Source organism: Thamnophis sirtalis, unplaced genomic scaffold (assembly GCF_051295495.1).
Source record: "Thamnophis sirtalis isolate CommonGarterSnake01/CBP01778 unplaced genomic scaffold, rThaSir2_p1.2 scaffold_2, whole genome shotgun sequence".
Lineage (NCBI taxonomy): Eukaryota > Metazoa > Chordata > Lepidosauria > Squamata > Natricidae > Thamnophis > Thamnophis sirtalis.
The window spans coordinates 139,186,117-139,195,123 of record NW_028261382.1 but is presented as its reverse complement, the minus strand read 5'-3'; positions in this window follow the sequence as shown (position 1 = coordinate 139,195,123).

Below are 9,007 nucleotides of genomic sequence, written 5' to 3'. Positions count from 1 at the left end.
GTCCGCCTGCGTTCTCCCAGCCAGAACATTGGCGATGAGGATGGAATTCCTCTGAGCTGAGGAAAGTCACTAATTGAAGAGCTGAGTCACTAGAGCTGAACTCCCTCAGGGAATTACTCGACGAGACGTCGAGCGAGTCATTTCAACTACAAAGACCGCTACTGATTAAGCAAAAGAAAGAGAAGTTACCTCAAAATGGCTTCCATGAATACATTAGCCAGTTTTAACCCAGCCACGCAGACTTGAGACTCTTGCATTTCCCGATTGAGTGCTTTTTAGAAGCCAACGGCTTTACTAATCTAACTGAACAGCGGAAAAAATCGTGTTTTCTAAATTTGTGTAGTACGGAGATGTTTAATCTTGTGGAATCTTTAGTAGCTCTGCACTCCATCCACGATGTTACCTGGGATGTTTTAATAACAAAGTTAAAAAAATCATTATGCCCCATCACTTTCCCGCACGTTATGCCGGTTTGCCTTTTACAGAAGGTTCCAGCATGAGGGGGAGACAACGAATATGTGGCTGCCTTACGAGCCATGGCACTCCATTGTCACTTCAAAGACTTGGATGAGTCCATTACAGATCAGCTTGTGGGGGGGTGTTAGAGACCTCCGTATACAGGCGCCACCTGCTGGCCAAACCTGAGTTAGATTACAAATGGCTGTGGATGAAGCCAGAGCAGTAGAGCTGTCAATGAAGTCTACAGAAGAGATCCAGAGGTTCTACAAACCGCAGGCCAGAGAAAAAGCTACCAAGGTGCATCATGAAGACTATTCATGACGATGGGGCTATGGGAAATGATGAAGTACATCGCCTGAAGGCGGAACAGGCCAAAGGTCGATAAGGTAAGGTCATGCCCCAAACTATCTGCCCAGGGTGTGGAGGTAGATACGATAGAGCGGAGTGCCGTTTTAAAAATACTATCTGCCTCTGCTGTGGAAAAATAACATTGGTCTTACCTGAATGTGTCTTTTAAGAGGAAGTGAGGGAGTGGTCACATCTGGGTATTCCCAAAGCCTGATTGGTCCAAAGACTGAGAGCAAACTCTTAAATACTGGTGCCTTCCATCCTAGCCCAGTTTCCTCGAAGGCGAACGGTAGAACTGAAACAACAAGAACAACAAAAACAACCTCCCTGGGAACCACCCGGGCCCTCCCCTTGGTCCCAAAGGAAAACACTCAGGGCGGGTCGTGACCACTCCCTCTCTTCCTCTTAAAAGACACGTTCAGGTAAGACCAACATTCTTTTTCCAGAGGAAGAGAGGGAGTGGTCACATGTGGGACATACCCAAGCTCCTAGTCCCAGGGAGGAAAAACAACAGACCAGCCGCCACCCTCTGCAAGACTCTGACCAAGGGACGCGGCCGTCGAAGTGAAGGCATTCAGACAATAATGTCAGATGAAAGGCGTCAGAGAAGCCCAAGTGGCAGCACAACAAATGTCTTCAAAGGGGGCCCTTGTGGCCTACGCTGCCATGGTCGCGGCACTTCTAGTAGAATGGGCCATGATGCCCAATGGGACCGGCCAACCAGACGCATTGTAGGCCTCCGCAATGGCCTAGCGCAGCCAATGGTGGCCAAGGACACCCTAAATCCCAACGTTCTCGGCTGGAACGAAACAAACAAGGCCTCCGTCCTATGAACCCCCACGGTCCGCCGGAGATAAATCAGCAGTGCGCGGCGTATGTCCAACCGGTGCCAGAGCCTCTCCCTGTCGGACGGGTCCAGACAAAAATCGGGCAGGACGATCTCCTGAGCCTGATGGAAAGGAGTGTTCACCTTCAGGATGATGGCCGGATCAAGGCGAAGCACCACGCTGTCCTGGTGAAAATGACAAAGGTCATCCCTGGAAGGGCTCCTAGTCCCCTTTTCTGATGCCCTGAAGGATAGATTTGAGGGAGGACATTTTGAATTGCCTGTACACCAGAAAACGGTTCAGGTATTTGAGGTCCAGAATTGCCCTCCAGCCCCCCCCCCCGAGCTCTTCGGAACCACGAACAGTTTGGAAAAGGCCCTGTTCCTCTAGAGGAACTGCCTCCACCGCCCGAATGTTGAGAAGGTGGGCGATAGCCTGATCCATCAGGCAGCAGCGCTCCAGGCTCCGGGATGGAGGGAATGACCTGAAGAGATTCAGAGGAGTGGAGAGAAATTCTAACCTGAGACCGTGATGAACCGTGGCAGCCAACGTCCGACGTGATCTCATCCCATTGATTCGCATAGAGGGAAAGGCGGCCGTCGATGGGATGACTCGGGTTTGAGTCACTTCCCCCTGGGTAGGGACGGCCACCTCCTCCACAAAAGGGCCGCCTGGACTGGTGCTGGAAACGATTTCTGTCCTGAAAGGACGACCTGGGAAACTGCCTGTCAGAGCGGAAAGAAGAAAAATGCTGGTTATAGTCTTAATCTGCAGCCCTGTGTGACTGCCTATGGTAAGGATGAGGCCTAGCCTCGGGCTTTTTAGCATTAGATGGCAGAACCTTCTTTTTGTCTTTATTCTCGACCAGGATGGGGTCGAGGCCTCCCCAAAAACATTAGGCCCCTTGAACGGAGCAGCCGCCAAATTCCACTTGGCCTTGTTATCCATCTGCCAGTGGCGCAGCCATAAGAGCCTGCGAGACGTGACTGAAGTGGCTAAGGCACTGGACGCAAACTTGACCATTTCCAGGGTCGCATCAGCAGAAAACTGGGAAGCCGCCATAATCTTGATTAGATCCTGGTGGAGGCGCTCGTCCTGGATGGGAATGCACTCCTGGAGCTGCTTAAGGCACATGACTGTGGCCCGGTTGAAATAAGAGGCCGAGGCTGCGGACTTGATGGCCCATGCAATGGCATTAAAATTCTTTCTCAAGGTAAGCTCAGCGCGCTTATCCTCCGGCTTCAACTTATCTGCCGCATCGCCCGACACCACCGGGGAGGAGGAGACCAGGGCGGCCACCAGAGTGTCAATGGCTGGCAACTCTATGGCCTGGGCGAAGGTCTGCTCCATGTTATAATGCCGGCGGTAATTACTCCCAGGATTCGAGAAATTGGAGGGATGTGCCCACTGGTTAGTCAGGACCTCCATAAACAAGGGAGGAGCCAGAATCTCCTCCTTGTTTGTGGACATGGCCGAAAACATGGCCATGTCAGGATCCCTAGGTGGAGGCACCGAAGGATCCCCAGTCCCCACCTTTGTGGTCTTCCTTGCCTTGTCCAAGAGAATCTTGAACATGGCTGGGGCAAAGAGGCTAGAAGAAGAGGGCTCATCTGAGGGGCCCACACTCTCATCACCTGAGAACCCCATATCCTGGAGATTCTCCTCCCCCATAACTGAAGCCTTGCTAACCATGGAAGGAGAGGAAGCCCGATACTGGGCATGGCTCAACCCCCCCTGTCTAGAAGAGTGGGAGCTCGTGTCCCACTGGGTGATGTCCCGCGAAATGGCTGCAGAAATAAGCCTTTTGATACCTTGTGGAAGATGCTCCAAATCCTCCACATCTCCATAAGAAGAACTAGGCCTCTGTGGCGCCAACCTGCACGAAGGGCAAGGGCCCCTGGACGTACCCTCCAAAGGATCTGCAGCATTATTCCTAGGGAAACCTGGAGACACTGAAGGAGAGGGAGAGGGAGACCCCCTCCTCCGGGAAACAGAACAGGCCCTGTCAGGGGAAGCTGAGGGATAAGAGGAGCTGACAACCCCTAGGAGAAGAATGTTCAGAAAAAGGCCTGATTGGTGACCTGGACCTGTCCCTGGAAGTAAGCCTCGAAGCCTTGGCCTGCTTTTCTGCCCTTGCAAAGGTCTTCTCAATGGCCCTGTGCCTCCTGGCTTCCTCCTTAGTGGAGGGCCTGGATGGGCACTGGGGCTTGAAAGGCCTCAGGGGGGAACCCCCTCAGGCCCCCGCACCAAGTCCCCCACACTCCCCATTGGGTCCTGCACCTGGCCCTGGGGAATTTCCGATCCCTCCTCCATGCCCCAATCACGTGTCTAATGAAAGGAGGAAGGAATACAGGCCTCTGTAGGCCCCACCAGGACCTGGCCTGTCAAAGTTGTGGAGGAATTAGGCCAAAGACGCCCCCTGGCTAGGGCGTTGTAGAATGAATCACAGGCCTCGCACCACATGGCTGCCGGAGCTCAGTTTGTGGGCAAGGCACCAAGGGAAACCATGAGCGGCTTACAGGAGCCGGTGCCGCTCCGGTCGATGTCGGAGGGAGTCACATGGCACCCAGGCATGCACTCCTCACCCCCCACGAGGCCCCTCGCAGCGCTCCGAACAAGTTAGTAAAAGCGGCAGCCGCCCAGATCAAACCGCGGCTCCGTGAGCAGCTCGAGTGCTCCACATGGAGCCAAAGATGCTTTCTCCACTGTCCCCTTTAAAGGAAAGCTGCCGTTCCTGCAGCTGAATCTGGAGCTGGCACCCCCACAATCCCGGGGATAGGGCTGAGGCTCCAGGCCTGTGGGGGGGGAGTCTGAATGCCCCACAGGGCCCTCCCCAACCGCCCGAGGCAGAGAACTGTCCTTGGAGCTGCAGCTGCTAATTTAGAATTTAAGAAATTTAGAATGCCCAATTAAACCAAATAAGAGACCAGATACAACAAAATGAATCCTACCTATAACCAATTCTCAACAGTGCTTGGACCAAGTAGACTGAGAGGAAACTGGGCTAGGAGTGGAAGGCACTAGTATTTAAGAGTTTGCAAAGTTGGACCTAGCGCAGACATATCAGCAGTTTCCTGTGGAGGCAACTGCTGAAGCACAGACTATAGTCATGCATAAGGGTGCGTTCAAGTGTAACCGGCTCCAATTTCGGGTCAGTGTGGCACTTGGACTCTTTCAAAATCTAATGGAGAGGCTGTTACAAGGTATACCGGGCGTCGTCCCTTATTTTAGCAATAGCAATAGCAGTTAGACTTATATACTGCTTCATAGGGCTTTCAGCCCTCTCTAAGTGGTTTACAGAGTCAGCATATTGCCCCCAACAATCCGGGTCCTCATTTTACCCACCTCGGAAGGATGGAAGGCTGAGTCGACCCTGAGCCTGATTTGAACAGCCGAACTGCTGAACTGCAGTCAGCTGAAGTAGCCTGCAGTGCTGCATTTAACCACTACGCCACTTCAGCTCTCTTTTTTAACGACGTCCTGGTGTCAGCCCGCTCTCTAACCTCTTTCCTGGCCCGCCTGCGTACTGTACTTCGTTGTTTCCGTAGCGTTGGGTTGAAACTAAAAACAACCAAGTGCTGGATAATAGTCCCACAAGTCAAATTTTTAGGATTTTTAATTGATAAAACGGGGATTCATCCTACCCCTGAAAAAGTACTAGCTATTAGTCACGCCCCAACGCCTACCACGAAAGCCGAGCTACAAGTTTTCCTAGGGCTATTGAATTTTTATAACATTTTCCTACCGCATAAGGCTTCTATAGTAGAACCCCTGCACAGATTATTAGACCGTTCGGCAAAGTGGGTTTGGGAACATCGAGAAGCAGCCACTTTTGAAACTATTAAAAAATTCCTCACTTCCAAGAGTGTCCTGCTACAGTATGACAAGTCCCTCCCTGTAATGTTGGCCTGTGATGCCTCTGCGTATGGAGTTGGGGCAGTCCTGAGCCAACGGCTGCCATCAGGATTGGAGGCTCCAGTGGCATTTTTCTCTCGCACGCTGTCCTCGCCCAAAAGGAACTGTAGCCAATTGGACCGGGAGGCATTGGCTATAGTGGCCAGGGTGAAGCGGTTCCACTTCTATCTCTACGGCCATCATTTTCACTTAGTGACTGATCATAAGCCTTTGCTAGGCATCATCGCAGGCGACAAGCAGACACCCCAGATTCTGTCCCCCAGGTTCACAAGATGGACTGTCTTTTTAGCTGCCTATGACTACATGTTGCATTACAGACCTGGCAGACACATAGCCACGCGGATGCATTAAGCGGATGCCCGTTGCCTATTGCAGACCTGGCGCCTGCCTCTAAGGTGTTGCTGATCAACGACATGCAGTTACCTATAACCGCAGCTGATGTGGCTGCCCATATGAGCCAGGACAAGATACTCGCTAAGATGCTTGGGTAGACAGAACGGGGATGGCCTTCCTACCCACTGGGCACCGAATGGCGACCTTTCTCCACCAGGCAACATGAACTTTCTTCACAACAAGGTTGCCTTCTGCAGGGTGGCAGAGTTGTAATTCTGGCCTCCCTCCAAGAAGCGGTGCTGAAGACACTGCATGACAGCCACCAGGCATAGTCTGGATGAAGTCACTGGGCCGGAGCTATGCTTGGGGGCCGGACATGGACCAGGACATTGCTCGGTGGGTTGCTGAAGTCCCAGCTAACTCAATTAACTCATCCTGTCAGTTACTAAAACTTCAACTCAGAATGGTGTGGCAGAATACAACAAATTGTCCTTGAAAATATTGTAATAAAATTAAGATTATCTTTTATTAAATTCTTGAAAGCTTTTCAGTTTACTTAGTGAGTCAGCTTCAAATATTTGTCTTCCTATAATACTTTCTTTCTTTTATGTTTTTATCATGTAACACTATCTATTGAGCCATTATTATTCTTTTACTTATTTCCTTATGAAAAACCTCACCTCAAGTAACCACTCAGGAATATTTGTTTACAAGAAATTGCTTGTTTCTTGGTACCAGTGTACAAGTGAGAAAAATAAGCATACTTCCTTCAGGTAAAACAATGAGTCTGATTTAAAATGCATGAAATAATCTGCTTACAAATTGGTTAACATGCATTTCTGAGGCAAGAGCTAAAAATTTACTTTTGAAAAATAGTTTGCACTTGGTGGTATAATGTAATATTCCCTTGCCCCCTTTAGGTAATTGGAAAATATGCTGAAAATATCAGAAGAATGTTGTACCTTGGCTGACACTCATGATTGTTGTCAGTAGGGGATGGTCTCTTCCTTTAGCCAACTACTTTCAACAGGTTAAGAGGCTGAGGATAGTGGATTATTTTAGGGTCCCCTTTTCTTAAAGGTAAAGGTTCTCCTTGCGCACATGTGCTAGTCATTCCCTATTCTAAGGGGCGGTGCTCATCTCCATTTCAAAGCCAAAGAGCCAGCGCTGTCCAAAAACATTTCTGTGGTCATGTGGCCGGCATGACTAAATTCAGAAGGCGCACAGAACGCTGTTACCTTCCCATCAAAGGTGGTCCTATTTTTCTATATGCATTTTTTACGTGCTTTTGAAATGCTAGGTTGGCAGAAGCTGGGACAAGTTAACAGGAGCTCACTCCGTTACTTGGCATTAGGGATTCAAACTGCCAACCTTTCGATCAATAAGCTCAGCATCTTAGCCACTGAGTCACCGCATTCCCTTTTCTTATAGCATCCTACATGGGCACTTTTTTTTTGGCCACTGACATCAATAATCTTGAGTGAAAAATATTGATCATTTCAAATAAAGCATTATTTAGATAGTGCTTCTTCCATGGCTGGGGCCTAGAGGAATTGTCGTCATTCCATCTCCCAACCACATGCTCATACAACATAGCATTTTGAATATGAGATATGAACTGAAAGTATCAATTCATTTTAAAATCAATTAGAAACTTACTTGATACTTTGTCCTGTGAATATAATGCTTCGACGCTATTGGTTTCTCAACATTTCAGAAAGGAATTTCTCCCAATTCTAAATGGAGACATGAAAGTGTCATCTTCGAATTACGTATCAAAGATGCAACTATGGGACTTCCGGAGTGGAGCACGCTGGTGTGGAGCAGAAGAACACGGCTCTGTTCTTTCTGCCCAATTTTCCATGCCAGGTGGCTTGAAAAGGCAGAGCTGGGTCTCGGAGGGACCAGAGACAGAAAGGGGAAGCTTAGAGGATAACAGGGGAGGTACGATCTCCTGTTATAGTAGGAGAAACCTCTCAAATCCAGCATGGGAGAGACTGGCCTTTATGGCCAGATCTGGAGGCCTGACAGCCCTTTAAATTGAGAAGGAAGCAAGAAGAGAAAAATAGCTGAAAGTATCAGTGGAGTTCAAGGAGTTGGAATGAAGTACTGACGTGACTCTCAGGAAGTGTGAATTTACAGCTTGATGGGTGAGTGAATCTTCAAGGAGGAAAAAAAGCAGCACTTTAGCAGTGGGAGCAGAACATTGAGACAACGGAGTTAACATTCAAAGAAGGAATGGAGGAAATGTACTGACGGCCTGAGCTTGCTGGAGAATTACCACGGGCAAAAGGAACACGAGCTGAGATTGTGATTAGACTGGGACTAAACATTGTAGATTGCAGAAAAGGAAAGAACAAACTACAAAAAGCTTCTGCCTGGGAAGAAGACAGTGGAGATTAGATCTGGCAGGGGAAGTGAGAGAACTGTGATAGTGACTGTGCTAAACAGATAGAAAGCAACATCTGGACATTAAGGGACAGTAAGAACAAGGAAAAATAACTTTCTAAGTTTCCAGAAATCTATGCAATCTAAGTAATCTGATACAATTATATAAAATCCTGTATAGATATAATGTACTGTATAGCTGTTCGTTTAAAAGTAGAATTGGAACTATATATCTGAAAGTCAAAGAATTGTGGACAAAAATTCAAAAATGATTAGAAGAAATAACAGAACAAACAATTGACATTATTTCTTCTAGGAATAATAAAAAAATATTAGTAAGGATATCCAATATAAAATGCTTCATATAATCACTGCTGCCAAAATTTCATTTGCCCAAAGTTGGAAACAAAAAACCATTCCCTTAAATGCAGAAATCATAAAAAAGATGCTAAAATGTTCAGAAATGGACAAACTAATGATAGAACTAAGAGATAGAGAGAAAACAGAGTACTACAAGATATGGAACAGGTGGTATAACTGGCTGAAAAAGAGATGTAAAATCAATGTATAAGGAACACATAGCAAATACAATGAAAAGAGATGGCATATACTTAGAAAGCAATAGAGATGGAAATACTGCATATAGATGTATATCTTGTAAAAAAGAGAAAATATGAATATGTATAAGATAATAGAATGGAAAATGGAAAACCTGAAATCAGAAAAAAGAAATACTG